General features: G+C 35.4%; 1 long non-coding RNA gene across 1 annotated transcript in view; it reads right to left on the bottom strand.

Moving 5' to 3' along the window:
• The window catches only part of LOC143026134 (uncharacterized), a 188,553-nt gene extending 173,825 nt beyond the window's left edge, over positions 1 to 14,728 (bottom strand). Inside the window, exon 1 of the long non-coding RNA XR_012966443.1 lies at positions 14,580 to 14,728. This is a non-coding gene — a long non-coding RNA (uncharacterized LOC143026134). The remainder of the gene's footprint in view (positions 1 to 14,579) is intronic.
• Positions 14,729 to 16,119: the final 1,391 nt, after the last annotated feature.

The following is a 16,119-nucleotide window of genomic DNA, read 5'->3' as shown; positions in this document are numbered from 1 at the left end:
TTTAAATGCAAAGGTATGACTTCAACTGAGGTCAATTTCCAATCCTCTTAAGCACCGGGTTACCTTGCTGGCGACCGACGCTTCGTTGTACGAAAACCTGAAATTGAACTAAAGTTCTACGCAATTATCTAGAACACGTAAAATAAATGGTGTTATATAAATTAATTAATTAATTAATTTATTTATTTATTTATTATCCGGATCAAATGTCAAGCGTTCTTGCAAAACTGGCGACAAAGCTAAATTAGTTTTTTTTTCTTTTTTAACAAAGACAACTTCACGTGTTTGTAAGTAATTTCTATATTTATCATTATCATAGCTATGATAATAACAATAACTGATAAATAATAATGATGATGATCCAGTTTAACGTCGCCAACTTCCCCCTATCAGGAGGCTGAGACAGTGCCCCTTACGGAAGACTTTGCAGCGAGGAATTTAATGAACCATGCCCTTGGTCCAACTCGCTCTCCATCACTCGTCGCAAGTAGCGACGCTCTAACCCGCTCGGCCAGTATATATATATATATATTATAATATATATATATATATATATGTATATACTATATATATATATAATTGATAATAATAATAGAAATATTGATAAATAAAATAATAACCATTACTAATAATAATCACAATAACAATAATGAAAATAAAAATAAGTAAAAATGGTAATAATGATAAAATATTTTTGCTAATTTTCTTACCGTTTCGAATCCCGTGGTCCCAAAATAATCGATAATGGTCCTTCAAGTCCTCATGCAGATCTCTCAAGCAATAAACGTTGAACTAATGTAAAATATAATGAGAAAGAGAGAAAGAGAGAGAATCTAAATCTAAATATAGACTCTTAAATCAAAGCGTAATCTAAATTATCATCCACATACCCCCACCCTCCGTTTTCTTTCTGTTATCACTTCCGGGAACCAAACAAACGGGAATGGGAATGGGGAGGAGTTCTCTTCCCATTCCCACCCCCATTTCCCAATTACAAACCCTTTCCTATTAAACCAGGATTATTTTTAATTATCTATACATACATACATATACCAAAGGCTTTTTCCCCCTTACACGGGAGGTAGCCAAAAAGAAAAAGGCATAGAAACCACTCCCACCCATTCCATCCCCTACATCATTGGTTCTCAATTTGTTTCGTGACCGACCCTATTTGGAAGATTTTAATCCTTCGCGACCAGGAATAAAGTAGAGAGGAACAAAATGGACAGTAATATATACCCTCTACTTTGGAAAAAAAAGAATGTGTACAGCGTTTCTTTAACAAAACTAAATTAACAAAATCCATGGCACTGCATTTCCTTAAAAAAAAAAAAAAAAAAAAAAAAAAAAAAAAATAAAAATAATAATAATAATAATAATGATAATAATGATAATAATAATAAATAATGAATAATAATAATAATAATAATAATAATAATAATAATAATAATGATAATGGGGTCCGTGATTCTGATTCTCGTTTACCAATGTTTCAAACCGTGAGGACCTGCGACCCATCAAAATCGATCTCGTGACCCAACCTTGGGTCGCGACCCATAGTTTGAGAACCACTGCCCTACATACTTCACTCCCCTCTACCCTTCGCCCCCCCCTCTTATCTTGGCACCCCCTGGATGACGGGTCATTCCTGCATCCTGTCCACTGCCCTGGGTCAGAAGCAGTGTCGCAAGACACATCACATTCACAGCAAGGCCGCTTCATTAATTCGGCGACCCCCCCCCTCTCCGTCCCCTCAAGCATATTTATTTCCAAGAACTGGTTTGCAAAAATGTTCCAACGCAGTCTTCAGTTAAGGGGACCTCATTTGAGACCAATTTTTTTTTTTTTTGCTGCTACCTCTATTAATTTTTTACCAGTTATAGAAGACCATTATAAACGATTACACACAAATTTTTATAATATTTGGTCCATTGTTTTATTTTTATAAGTCTCTATATTTTCTGATTGCCGGAAAATTGGCCGATTTTGAAAATCTAAGGCTCTCATATTTTTCAATCAAATTTAAAAAAACCAGACATAAATTTATTTCTCAAGCTATGCTCTTTTGAATTGTCTGTGCCAAATTTCCAAAAAATGGAAATAACTTTACATTTAGACCAAGTAAAAACAGAGAGGTGAAAAATCGGAAAAAAAAATTCCCTATACCCTGAATAAAATATTTGGTAAAATTAAAATTTGAACTTTATCAAAAAAGTGTACAGATAGATTTAAGCAGAATTTATCTAAGATTCACTTCCTTTTTTTTTTTTTTTTAAATATCTTAAAAATTGTGGAAGCCTTAGCATTTTGAGTGCAAACTTTTTGCATAAAACAAAGTTTTGAGAAAACGGGAGTTAAAGATTGCAAAGACATTTTCTTTAAAATAGCAACTTGAAAGTCATTTTCAGTTATTACTTTTGTGATTTCCTGATAGATTCTTTTATGTCTCCTAGTCCCCTTGCATTTTTGAGCAATATTAGCCCCTCAAAGGGGGGGGGGGGTATCATGAGTGACCAATTCATTCTTTGTCGCCAGGTTCTAAACTGAATCTTTAGAAAGCCCCAGCTTCGTATCCAGGATCTTTTGTTACTTCATATCTTTTTCTCTTCTTTTTTGAGCTTCTATGGCTTGATCTAAGCCTTTGTTTTTCCTTCAGATGAACTGGTTTACCTAAAAATATTATATATATTGTAAGTCGGTTACGTAAAAATAATTGTATTCATTGTACTTTCTACTTTTGTTTTCTGAGGATTTTTTTTCAAATACCAAGTGTCCACAAACTGTACATATTACTGTCATTCTTTAGGCAAATTTACAGATCACCACCACATACATTGCATTTGCCAATAGCAGCTACCATTTGGTGTAATGTAGTGTCTGGTATGGTATGTATCACTTCAATTTTCTCAGGCTCCATCTCCCCCTCCTCATCCTCCTTCTCTTCGTCCTCTGTTTTATTTTTTTCATAAATTTCTTCTAACAAATGTCTTCTGACTAGTGCTGCGGGCATTTTAGTTACCATGCTTTCACTTGAATCATTTATAGTTTCAACAAACACATTTTCTTCCCTACTCTCCTCCTCCATTTCCTCATCAGAGGAAAGGCAGAGATGAAGATCACATTCATTGTAGTTTTCTCCTTTACTATTTCCAGCAAATAATTCTGAGATATCATAATCACTGCCTGGAGGAACTGAATCTTTATCATAAAAATTCCATGTAGGAAAAAAACACATTATTTGTAGAAAGTAAACTGTCATCCACGTGTAGGAGATTTTTTACCCATACCTACATGTGAAAAAGGGTGTTTTTTCACCATTTATAATGCTTGTAGAGGTGAAATCTTTTAAGTCTGGCAACATAGTAAGATTATTGACTCGTTTTCATAAAAATCGAGTTCTGGACCCAAAATCACCCCCCACCGATGAGAAGGTCACCTTAATGGCAGATGGAACAAAAACTACCTCCCCTTCCCCTCATCTTTCCCCCTCCCTCCCCTTCCTTCCCCCTCCCTCCCCTCTTCCTTCCCCTCCCTCCCCCTCTCTTCCTTCCTTCCACTCCCTCACCCTCCCTCCCTTCCCCCCTTCCCCTCCCCACTTTTGCTAAGACTGAAACTTTCGTAATCTTTCCTGTCTGTGTCACGTATTTCACAGAAGATTCCCACACGCGGAGTGACTGGACTTTTGGGCAATTTATTTGATAATGAATTGGAACGATTTCGCATTTTGGGCTTTGCGGTGCGGTGATATACGGGTCATTTTCCCTTTGCTCCAAAGCCTCTTCTTGTTAAAACCATTTGAGGAAGAAGATATTTTTTCTTGGCTATAATCCTTTCATTACTTTTAAGAGTATAACTGTCATGAACCCCCATAAATAAATAAATAAATGCCAGGGCAAGTGGCAGTCACCAGTACCCCTTAGGGATCGAATTCGAACCTACATCACAATTTTATTAACCAAGCCACATCATCATCTTTCTATCGATCACCAAAAAAAAAAAATAAATATAAATAAATAAATAAATAAAATAAATGAATAAAATAAATGAATAAAATACAAAATAAAATAAAAATAATAAAATAAAACAAATAAAATAAAATAAATAAACGCCTACGTTATGAAGTCGTGGCTATATTCCAAAAATGAGTATAATCCAATTCACTAACCCAATTCAATAACCAATTAGTTAACGAGCATAGTAAACTTCTGTAAGAGGAAATGAACCATAGTTAACTTGACAGTTTTAATATTCAGTCAAATGGTCACTTAACCAACATTGTACAACATCGATTAATCATTTAACTTCCTCGTTTTCATGTTCCTTTGTTTACATCAGGCCTCAGCATAGACTCACTGTGGGTTCGAATCCCGCACTCCTCTCCGAGTCCCAGCAGTAACAGTTTGTTACCTGCCCCCAACAATTGTCCCCAAAGTAGGTATCGACATCGGGATCGGCAAGAATCGGCATCATGCCGATGTCGATTCTCAAAAAAAAAAAAAAAAAAAAAAAAAAAAAAAAAAAAAAAAAAAAAAAAAAAAAAAAAAAAAAAAAAAAAAAAAAAATAATAATAATAATAATAATAATAATAATAATAAAAAGAAATAAAACGCCGATTCGCCAAAAAATGCCAATCCTTGACGATGCCGATTGCAACAATCGGCAATGCCGATGTCGATTCTCAAAAATCTCTCGCCGATTCTTGGCGATGCCCCAAAATGCATATACCTGGGGCAAAGGTGACGGCTTCGGCCGCAGCTACTCTTCAGCGCCACCTGGCGTATTAGGATCCTTTCTTCTTTCTCATTATGGACCAAAGGGTCACTTGGCAACATATACCATCGTAGGCCACTCCAAGTCGTGATTGGCTGTCGTGATTTCTTCGTAGCCAATCACATAGGCTCTGAGTTCGACGTCATCATAAAGGGGAGGAGCTATCAACGAGTACAGAGAGGGAGAGAGGGAGAGAGAGAGAGAGAGAGAGAGAGAGAGAGAGAGAGAGAGAGAGGGGTGGGGGGGAATCTATCAATTTTCGCAAAGTAAAATGAACAATGGACTCACAGTAAACACGGTTCAAATAAATAAAAAATATTTCTTGTTTTCAAAATCAAAAGGCCGCGCGGTACCCCAGTGGATACCGTGTCGAACTTATGAACAGGTGGTCGTGAGTACGATTACCGGGATCCGCCGCGTGCCCTGGCCAAGCGGGGAGGGAACCCAAACATCGGCCTTAAAAAAAAAAAAAAAAAATATATATATATATATATACATATATATACATATATATATACATATATACATATATATATACATATATATATATATATATATATATATATACACACACACATATTAACAATAATAATGAAAATAATAATAGGTAAAAATGGTGACGATAAAGATTTTTTGCCAATATTTTCTTGCTGTAAAAAGAAAAAAAAAAAAAAAAAAAAAAAGGCTTGCCGCAAATGACAGGCTTCGCCCTACCAGAGGTTTCTCACTTTCCTCTTCGTGCGAGTGGGACGGCGGCGAGTTTAAAATAAAATCTAATAACAGTTGAACCCCAACTACGAAGGTCAGGGGGTGAACGAATGTAAATAATAAAGAATGAATACTGAAACGAAGAAAAATGAAACAAGAGAGAGAGAGAGAGAGAGAGAGAGAGAGAACAGATTGATGGCTGCAAAGAGGATGCATGATGGAGCAATGGAAAATGGAAAGATACAATTCCTATTTATTTATTTATTTTCATTTATTTTTATCACAAGAGGGGACGGTGGCGAGTTTAGTGGAAGCAATCTTCCAACGTGAGAGGTGAAATGGTTGACGATCGAGTTTAACCCAAGAATAAAACTCCCCATCCCACTCCCCGCGCAGTGGGAAGTGAGAAACCCCTAGCAAAGCCCTATCAGTTCGGGGCAACCCGCCGTTTTTTTTTTTTTTTTTTTTTTTTTTAAGCCGATGTTAGGTCTCTTCCCCTCCTGCCCAAGGCTACCGGAAACCAACACGAAACAGCCGGTAGTGGAACCCAGGAATCGAACTCACGACCACCTACTCATAAATCCGACACGGTATCCACTGGTTTATGCGGACGAAAAAAGAAACGGAGACCTTAATACGGTTTTGACATTTTGGAGGGGAACGAGAATGTGGGGGAGCGAGCGACAGACAATTTGAAACCAAATACACGATTTTGTTGCACGAAAAAGAAAACGAGAGAGCTGGAGGATTAAATAATAAAACTGTAACACCAAGTGACAGAGGAATGCAAGGCGGGGGAGAGGGGCAGAGGGGTCCAGGAAGGAGCCAAAAGTGCAGAAGCCAAAGGTGTTCATCTAAAGTGCATCACAGCAATGGCCGAGTCAATGAATGGGAGATTAGAACAGTGGGGAGACATATGAGGAGGAAGACCGTTAATCAAGGGAGGATCATGCGGGAAAGGAGTATGAGGCAGAGTATGAGACAGAGCATGAGGAGTAAGAGGAGAATGAAGAATATGAGGATTAAGGGAAGTATGAGGAAGAATATGAGGATTAAGAGGAGTATGAGGAGGAGCAAGAGAGGAAGCAAGGAGGGGAGAAAGTGGGAGAGGAACATGGGGAAAGGAGTATGAGGAAGAATATGAGGAGTATGGGGAGGGGCAAGAGGAGGGAGCAAGTAGAAAAGAAGTATGACGAAGGATATGAGGAAAAAAATGTGTATGAGGAGAGTATGAGAAGTATGAGGAGGACTATGAGAAAGAATATGAGGAGTACGGGGAGGAGTATGAGGAATAGTATGAGGAGGAACAATAGGGGAAGCAAGGAGTATGAGGAGGAATATGAGAAGTATGGAGAGGAGTATGAGGAGAAGGTTGAGGATGAGCAAGAGGGGAAGCATGGTGAGGAGCAAGTGGGAGAGGAGTATGAGAAGGAGTATGAGGAAGAACATGAGGAATAAAAGAAGTAAAAGGAAGAGTATGTGGAAGAGCAAGAAGAGGAGTATGTGGAAGAGCAAGAAGAGGAGTATGAGGAAGAACATAAGGAATAAAAGAAGTAAAAGGAGGAGTAGGTGGAGGAGCAAGTGGGAGAGGAGTATGAGGAGGAGTATGAGGAAGAACATGAGGAATAAGAGAAGTAAAAGGAGGAGTATGTGGAGGAGCAAGAAGAGGAGTATGAGGAGGAGTATGAGGAAGAACATCATGAATAAAAGAAGTAAAAGGAGGAGTATGTGGAGGAGCATGAAGGAGTATGAGGAAGAACATGAGGAGTAAAAGAAGTAAAAGGAGGAGTATGTGGAGGAGCAAAAGTGGAGTATGAGGAGGAGTATGAGGAGGAACAATAAGGGAAGCAAGAAGAGGAGCAAGTGATAAAGGAGTATGAGGAAGGATATGAGGAGTAAAAGAGGGTGTATGAGGAGAGCATGAGAAGTATGAAGATGAGCATGAGGGGAGGCAAGGGGAAGAGCATGTGGTAAAGGAGTATGAGGAAGGATATGAGGAGTAAAAGGGGGTGCATGAGGAGAGCATGAGAAGTATGAAGATGAGTATGAGGGGAGGCAAGGGGAGTAGCATGTGGTAAAGGAGTATGAAGAAGAATATGTGGAGTATGAGGAGTATGCATTGTGTATGAGGAGAAGTATGAGGGGAAGTATGAGGAGGCACAAGAGATGAAGAAAGGTGAGGAGCATATTCCATGTATCTGAATCAAAATGTCAATATTTGTTTTTCCACCAGATGGAAACAATAAATAAATGTATAAATAAATATAGAAATGAATAAATAACTCCATTCCTAAAGAACAGGATTAACACTATCCATGTTAACATTCAATGTATTTGTCAAAAAAAGTCCAACAGACATGTATATATCGAATAGAAAGAGAAAATATATTAATTTTCTATCACATCCTTTGTGTATATTTAAAACACTAGAAACATGACTATCCATTTATAAAAGCGTTTAACAGCATTATGAAAAATTGTATCAATATTAAATTATACCTACATGTTGTATTTACTTAATTGTATTTACCTAATAGTAGAGTATAGAGGAGCATTGCTCATTATGAAAAATTGTACCAATATTAAACTGTACCTACATGTTGTATTTACTTAATTGTATTTACCTAATAGTAGAGTATAGAGGAGTGTAGCATTGCTCATTATGAAAAATTGTACCAATATTAAACTGTACCTACATGTTGTATTTACTTAATTGTTTTACCTAATAGTAGAGTATAGAGGAGTGTAGCATTGCTCATTATGAAAATTTTTACCAATGTTAAACTGTACCTACATGTTGTATTTACTTAATTGTATTTACCTAATAGTAGAGTATAGAGGAGTGTAGCATTGCTCATTATGAAAAATTGTACCAATATTAAACTGTACCTACATGTTGTATTTACTTAATTGTATTTACCTAATAGTAGAGTATAGAGGAGCATTGCTCATTATGAAAAATTGTACCAATATTAAACTGTACCTACATGTTGTATTTACTTAATTGTATTTACCTAATAGTAGAGTATAGAGGAGTGTAGCATTGCTCATTAGGTTTCATCCCCTAATTTTCAATTCAGCATGCCTAGCCTCTGTAGAGATATTGCAAAATATGTACTTGCAATTTTTCATTCAATGCATATTTCATTTATCTTGTTAAAACAGATCAAATCAATCATGTATACCTATACCTATGATGAAATTAATCATGCATACCTACACCCGTGTTATGTTTTCATTGCAAATTTGAAAGTTTAGTCATAATACAGAACCCTAATTATGAATATCAGGCTATGAATAACTAAAATCTAATTATAAATTTCATTGTTTAAAAAATTCATCAAATGAGGGATATTGCAAATCATTGTGTTTATATTTTTCTTCCAAAGCTATTAGTTTTGCTCTCTGTCCTAAAGAATGGATATCAATTCACAAGTCAGTAAAGAGGAGAATGACCCTAATGATACATGGACTCAGAAATTTACCTTACAAGGACAGCCTTAGGCACCTTAACTTACACTCTCTGGAAAGACACATAGTGTGAGGTGATCTGAATGAGGTGTTCAAGTGGATCAAAGGCTTTAACATGAGATCCAAACAAGGTCATCATATTAAGACAACAGGGCAGGACTCGCAGTACCGGTAATGGATTTAAATTGGACAAATTTAGATTTAAGAAGGAAATAGGCAAGAACTGGTTTAAGAATGGAGCGGTCAACAAATGGAATAGACTTAGTATCCACGTAGTGAGTGCTGAAACTATCGGTTGTTTAAGAAAACTTTTGACAACTTTGTGGATGGGGATAACAGGAGGTAATGGACATGGAACAACCTAGTATAGGCCTTATGGTCTCTTGCAGTCTCCTTCATTCTTATGTTCTTATTACAATGACTGTCCTGTATATTTTTTTGCACTTGAGTTGATTTTTTTTCACACAACCAATTGCTCACATACAACTAAAACATGATAATATAATGGCCAAACAATATTCTTTAGGGAGTATCAACAAAAAATCTAATTGAAAGTTGAGAAAAAAAAAAAATCCAACCACTGTATACCAAAAGGGCTCTTCACCATTTATAAGGGAGGTAGCCAGCAAGGCATGCACCCTTCCCTTCACACACAGTTTTATCTCAATTTAGCCCCTGGATGAAAGGTCATCCTTGTCTTCTGCCCACTGCTTGCGTCAGAAGGAAGGCAATGCAATACCAAAGATAAAGAAAATAATAATAAAAAATTAAATAATAATAATAATAATAAAAATCATGGAACATTAGATTGCAACATCCTCTTCAATTGTCCACCTGTAATACACATCAAAACATGGCACATAAAAAAAAAAAAAGCACGACACCTACATCCATCTCAAACAATTTTCACAGTTTGACCTATCCTACTCTGCCATCCATGTTATTCTACATTTCTAAAATAATAATAATAATAATAATACTGAAAATAAATCCGTTAATACTTTCATATCTAAGTTTAACATCAATAATTACGTTCTTGTGATATGAATCTCCATCTACATACACTACTATAGTCTCTGCACTCCAAAGAGGTCATCTAGGGTGTGGAAAACATCATGGTTTACTCTGCCAAATCAACCTCCGTACATGCCTCTCTCTCTCTTTTATTTCTCATCTATGTGCTATCATATAAATATATATATATATATATATATATATATATATATATATATATATATATATATATATATATATATATATATATATATATATACTACAGTATATGTATATACAGTATATATATATATATATATATAATATCATATACATATATATTTGTATTTACATACATATATATGTATATATACACATATATATGTGTGTATATATATAGTATATATATATATATATATAAATATATATGTGTATGTATATATATATACATATATATATGATTTGGATGATGGAGAACATAAACATAGGGGAAGGCTCAGAACCCTAAACACTCTGACGTTTTGCTTGCGTAGTACTTCTTCAGAGAGTGTACGGAAAACTGTAATTGAAGTTTATGAACTAAACTTAATTATCTTTGTGGATAATTGGGAAAGGTCGTTTTTCTGGCATGTTCTAGAATTAGAATATTAGTTTGTTTAGCTAAACAAACTAGCATCTTGTGGTGCAACCAGCGACAAAGAAACAAAAGCAGACAAGAGTATAATGTTCCTTCAGAGAAAAACCTAGGGGTGGGCCTGAGAACTGTTGCCAGCCACTGGCTCTGGAGTTGCAATCAGTGAAATCTACAGGACTGGATTCACTTACTTGTAGGCCCTGGGCTAATCTCATCAGTGGGTCCTCAATTTTATAAAAATATGGCATATTTGCATAATTCAGTATCTAATGCATATATGTAAGTGTATGTATATGTATATATATATATATATATATATATATATATATATATATATATATATATATATATATATATATATATATATATATATATATGTTTACTGAATTTCACTACAGTGTCTACCTAATTTATTTTCTATCAATTTATTCATTTACTTATTTATTTCTATTTTTACCATTCTTGCATGACAAATTAGTTTCAGTGGGGCCCCCCAGTTACCGAAGGGACTTATGCTGCCTACTATGCCATTTGGTAAATCTGGCCCTGGAAATCTGAGTCATCATCATCATGATCACTATTAACATTGTTACCATTGTAATTCACTCCTGTAATATATACCTCAACAATGAAATATATTGGGGACAATTATCCATAATCACTGTACTAAAATCAGAACCTTGACATGAAAGAAATGATTTACAGTTAGGCAAAGTCTTCCCCTAACTCATGCTGATATAGCAAACTTTGGTAAAAAAAAAAGTATGTGAAAATATGCCCTAACTATGAAATGTATCACATTTTAACTAGAATATTTTGCTAACATAACCCAATCAATGTCACCTGAAATTACAAAGTGTTTAAAAGTATGTTCATTAATTTCTTTAATTTAGTGTAACTTTTTTTTTTTAAATATGGTAAAATGTCATCCAAACTGCATAAAATATTACAATATTCCATTCATTAACCTCAGGCAATTCTCATTCAAAAGACATTCAGTCTTTCTGAAAATTAGGCTTCTTTTAGTTATGGTTTGTAAAAGGGACTTCAAAAGGTACTTGCAAGTGATGTTATCATCATACGGATACCAGAGGAGATTAATTCCCAAACAATAATCCTCAAAACCTACGAATGGACTAGGCTTCACCTGATGGTGCAGCTTTGAGGAGTTGGCACACTGTCTCCATACTAACCCAGGATCTCTCCATCATCTTTATCTCCAGCTGCACTTTTTACATAAAATGAAATGATAACTAGTAACTGCTCCCATCCTATAAATATTAGCGGGTGAAAGAAAAAGACCTGCTCTAGTACAACACAGACAACAATCCAAAGTTTCTTCCAAGAGGAACCTATGGAAGGAACCAAGAACAATTACTGGTTACTGCACGGTTACAAGATTTTGTCAGTGAAACTTGGATCATTAATTATTAACCTTATATTATTTAGACATTCGATCCTAATGGAAATTGTTGTACAATCTTGATTATGGTTTGCAAGATCTATAGCTAAACAAATCATCTAGTTTTTCTATGCTATCATATATTTAACTTATAGTCAATACTAAATCTTACATATTCTATAGTGTCAATCTGTTAGCAGCTGGAATTGATGTGTGTGTGGGGAGGGTTAGTGATGTCACGGATAAGGATACAAAACAGGCCCAAATTATCTGGGAAGGGATTTCCTTTCTGTACTTTCTCTTAGTCACCCCTTTCCAGTGTGAAAAAAAAAAAAAATAATGATAATAAAAAATAAATAAATAAATAAATAAATAAATAAATAAATAAATAAATAAAATAACCACTGTGTTGTGTGATGCCCAAAAAGAGGACTCAGAAAAAGATATTAAGAATACAAAGGCTTGGAAATAAAGTGCTAATAGGGACTGAAAAAGACTGTATTTTGCTCCTAATTCTTCAGCAGTACTTCTATCCTTAGGAACAATATCACAGTGAGGAGGAAAAAGGAAAAAGTTAAGACAAACTATTTACTGAAAACTTTAACTTCCTAGATCATGATTAGTTAAGAACTAACAGCATATATTTGGTATGAAAAAACTACACTCATAATTACCTACAATTATCTAGACAATGTATTAATCCAATGCAGTTGTATTTGTATGCCATAAATTTCTAAATTTTGATAATATTCTTTAATGTATGATTTTATCAGAGGCTTTGACAAATCTAAAATTTTAGTGTCAACTAGTCAATTTCTGGGTCATTTAGCATATGCAAGATGTCGTGAGTACTGTATTTGTGCAGTACAACGCAAGGAATAGGGGTGAGTGGAGAGTGACTGTTTCTCTGTCTTCTCATTTTCTGCATGAGTGGACAGAGTGGGGGGGGGAGGATTCACATATTAAGTGAAGTGGCCTTACTCTGGATGTGCTGTGTCTTGCTGCATTGCTTCTAACCCAGGGTAGTGGGCGGGATAGAGGGATGACACATCATCCATGAGGAGCTAAGATGAGAGAGGGGAGAGGGAAAGGATGGTAGATGGGTGGGAGTGGCCATCTCTCTTATAAGGGGGAAAAACCCTTGGTATATACTCATAGATAGATAGACAAGTGTTTTGGTTAAATGTCACAATGTCAAATAAAATGGTTTATTGTGTATATTCAAGAATTACATTTTCTAAAATTGTTCTGTAAAGTTATACAAGGTAATCAATATATAACTAACTGGGATTGTTCCGATTCCAGATTCAGAAACTAAAGTCGCAAGTGATAAAGCCAAGCATCACTACCATGGTCTTGGATCACCTGCTGGACTTATGATCAAGTGATCAAGAGCTATTTCTGTCCTATATGAGAACTCAGATCTCATCTGTAACTTCACATTAACTACACACCTATTTCCGTACTTAAGAAGGACACTAGCAACTTGCAATATTGTATTATCAATGTTTTATAACTGAAGTGAAAAATAATCTAAAGTATGTGATGAAAGATTTCTCAATGCAAGCTACTACACGAGCAAGCCAACACTCCTCTAGTTTTCTGGGTTGCAAATTCAGCAAAAATATAAATACAGTATTGTGGCAAAGCTATCAAGATGATGGCTAAAAAGTAAACAGAAACTACTTGGCCCAATGCATATCCAATTTAACAAATTTCTGTAAGCAATCCTTTATACTGCAATTCAGATTCAGTTAGTGACATATGCCTGATAAACTACAAACTATTTGAGCATTTGCCTTCTTTAAGGACATACTGGTAGTTCATCATGAATTTACTGGGAGTATTTTTTTCATTAAAACTGAAACTGTCAGCTGAATGTGCTGATAGGTATAATTTAACTTTGATTTACAACATTCTCAATAAAAATACATGTATTTTTCTTACAGACAGAAGATAGGGGTGAGTGGAGAATGGTTGTGTATGGATGCTGCAGTGATGCATGGAAGAGGGTGGGTAGGGGATGGGGGATTTCTTACTTTCTTCCCCTTTTCTGCATGAGGAGACAGAGAAGGGGGTTGCCAATTAAATGAGGCAGCCTTACTGTAGATGTGCTGTGTCTTGCTGCATTGCTTATGACCCAGGGCAATGGGCGAGATGCAGGGGTGACCTATCATCCATGAGGGGCCAAGATAAGAGAAAGGGAAGGGGTGGTGAATGGGAGTGGAGTGTGTGGGGGTGGATCTATGCCTTTGGTCCAGAATTTGGCTACCTCCCTTGTAAGGGGGAAAGAGCCCCTGGAATTGGTATATCATGTATTTTTCTTATTCAGAGGATTGGGCATTTTTTAATACGTTCACCACAATTAGAAACTAAATATGTTATAAGACAGTGAAGCAAAATTGCAAGGGGATAGATTGAAAATACATGATTAAATAAGGAAATATATAAATGAATACATAAGCAAAATATTAAATGCAATCGAAAGCAACTGAAAGGTTTAGTTACCACAAGTTAATGTTTGTCTGGAATTTGTTTTTAAAACAGAATATCAATAGTTAATGAGTTTATGATACTAAAATCATATACGAAAATACATACCACACTGCACATTTTCTCCCACGTCCATATTTTCTTGTATTTAGCACAATCCAATGACCACACAACTTTTCTTACACTTTACCGTACATCTAAAGAGTACAGCCATTTTATTGCAATAACTTATTATAATTCACTTCGTAAACGACGACGCACACAAATAAAAAAACATTAACTTCACTTTTTTCATCAACAATCTTCAGTCGACACTTCCGTCGTGAATGTTTTCTTTTAATACGGAACACTTCACGTTTTGCAGTGTTATGAGGTGAATAGGTAATACAGAAAAAATACTTTATTATTTTGTAATATCCTGTCACTACAAACGTAAAATATCTATGTGCTATAAAAAATAAACTGTGACGGTTTTGACGATTTTGACGATTATACGACTGCCTAGCACTTACATGGTAAATCGCGGACACCCGTGTCTTCGTATTAATGTAAAGGTATTTCGAACTTACAGGATGAAATTTTGTAGCACGATGAGTCTGAATTGGCCTCTAAGAAAGATTTAGAGGAATTATTAGAAAAAATGAAAGAAGAAATGAAGAAAGTGAAGAAGGGGCAAGAAGAAATAAAGAAGGGGCAAGAAGAAACGAAGGACTTCATCGTGAAGGCGGTAAAGAGATGGAGTGACGATGACGACAATGATGATTCGGAAGACGAAGTTAGGACTCCACCACGTAAACGACCTAAAGCGTCCAAGATGTTGTTATTACCGGTACTGAATAAAAAACCTCCATGGGTTCCTCTCTTTTATTATCTAAACCAAACCGAACAAATCATACATTAAAACAATGAGGACGCAGTCCTGGGGCGCCGCAGGCCAAGCACCCATGGCAGAGCCATGGCCGGCGTCAGCTGGGTGCTTGTATATATATGATTCTATTTTATTGAAAGACCAAAATATTTTGAAAGAATTATGTGGTGCAATTATCTACATCATTAAATAGACGTTCCGTAGAAATTTGAAAAGCATGTACATTTCGTTAGTTGACTATACTGACTTATTAAGATACAATATAATTGCGTGAATATAATTTACAAGACAGAAAATTTATCGAAAATTGATTTTTTTCTCTTCAAAACAAATTGAATGAATTAACACTTGAATGGAAGCGTTCGACTTTGCATTTCAAAGAATGACTAGCACTTATTCTTGGGAAAACTGTCGCACCAAATATGGAGTAATAGAATTATTATCATTAATATTATTATTACTGTCTCGTTGTTGCTGTTATTTTCATTATTATCATCATTATTTATACTAGCCATTATCATCATTACTGCTATCTTGAATGAACAATGGTTAGTGGTTCGAATCCCGCCGGTGAGTCAACGCATGGCGGCAGTACGAGCATATGGTCTTAAATCCTCAAACTCCGACAATGACGGTCATGCTCAGCCACTACGTAGAGCGGCCGAATAGTTAGAAATAAACAAGCAAATATATCGCCAAATTAATAAATTAGATAAATAAGAAACTAAATAAAAAAAATAAATAGATAAATACGTAGATAAATGAACAAATAAATGAATA

This window comes from Oratosquilla oratoria, chromosome 6, assembly GCF_046742065.1.
Source record: "Oratosquilla oratoria isolate Oo_2021 chromosome 6, ASM4674206v1, whole genome shotgun sequence".
Taxonomy (NCBI): Eukaryota; Metazoa; Arthropoda; class Malacostraca; order Stomatopoda; family Squillidae; genus Oratosquilla; species Oratosquilla oratoria.
This window is presented reverse-complemented; position numbering and strand designations above follow the sequence as displayed.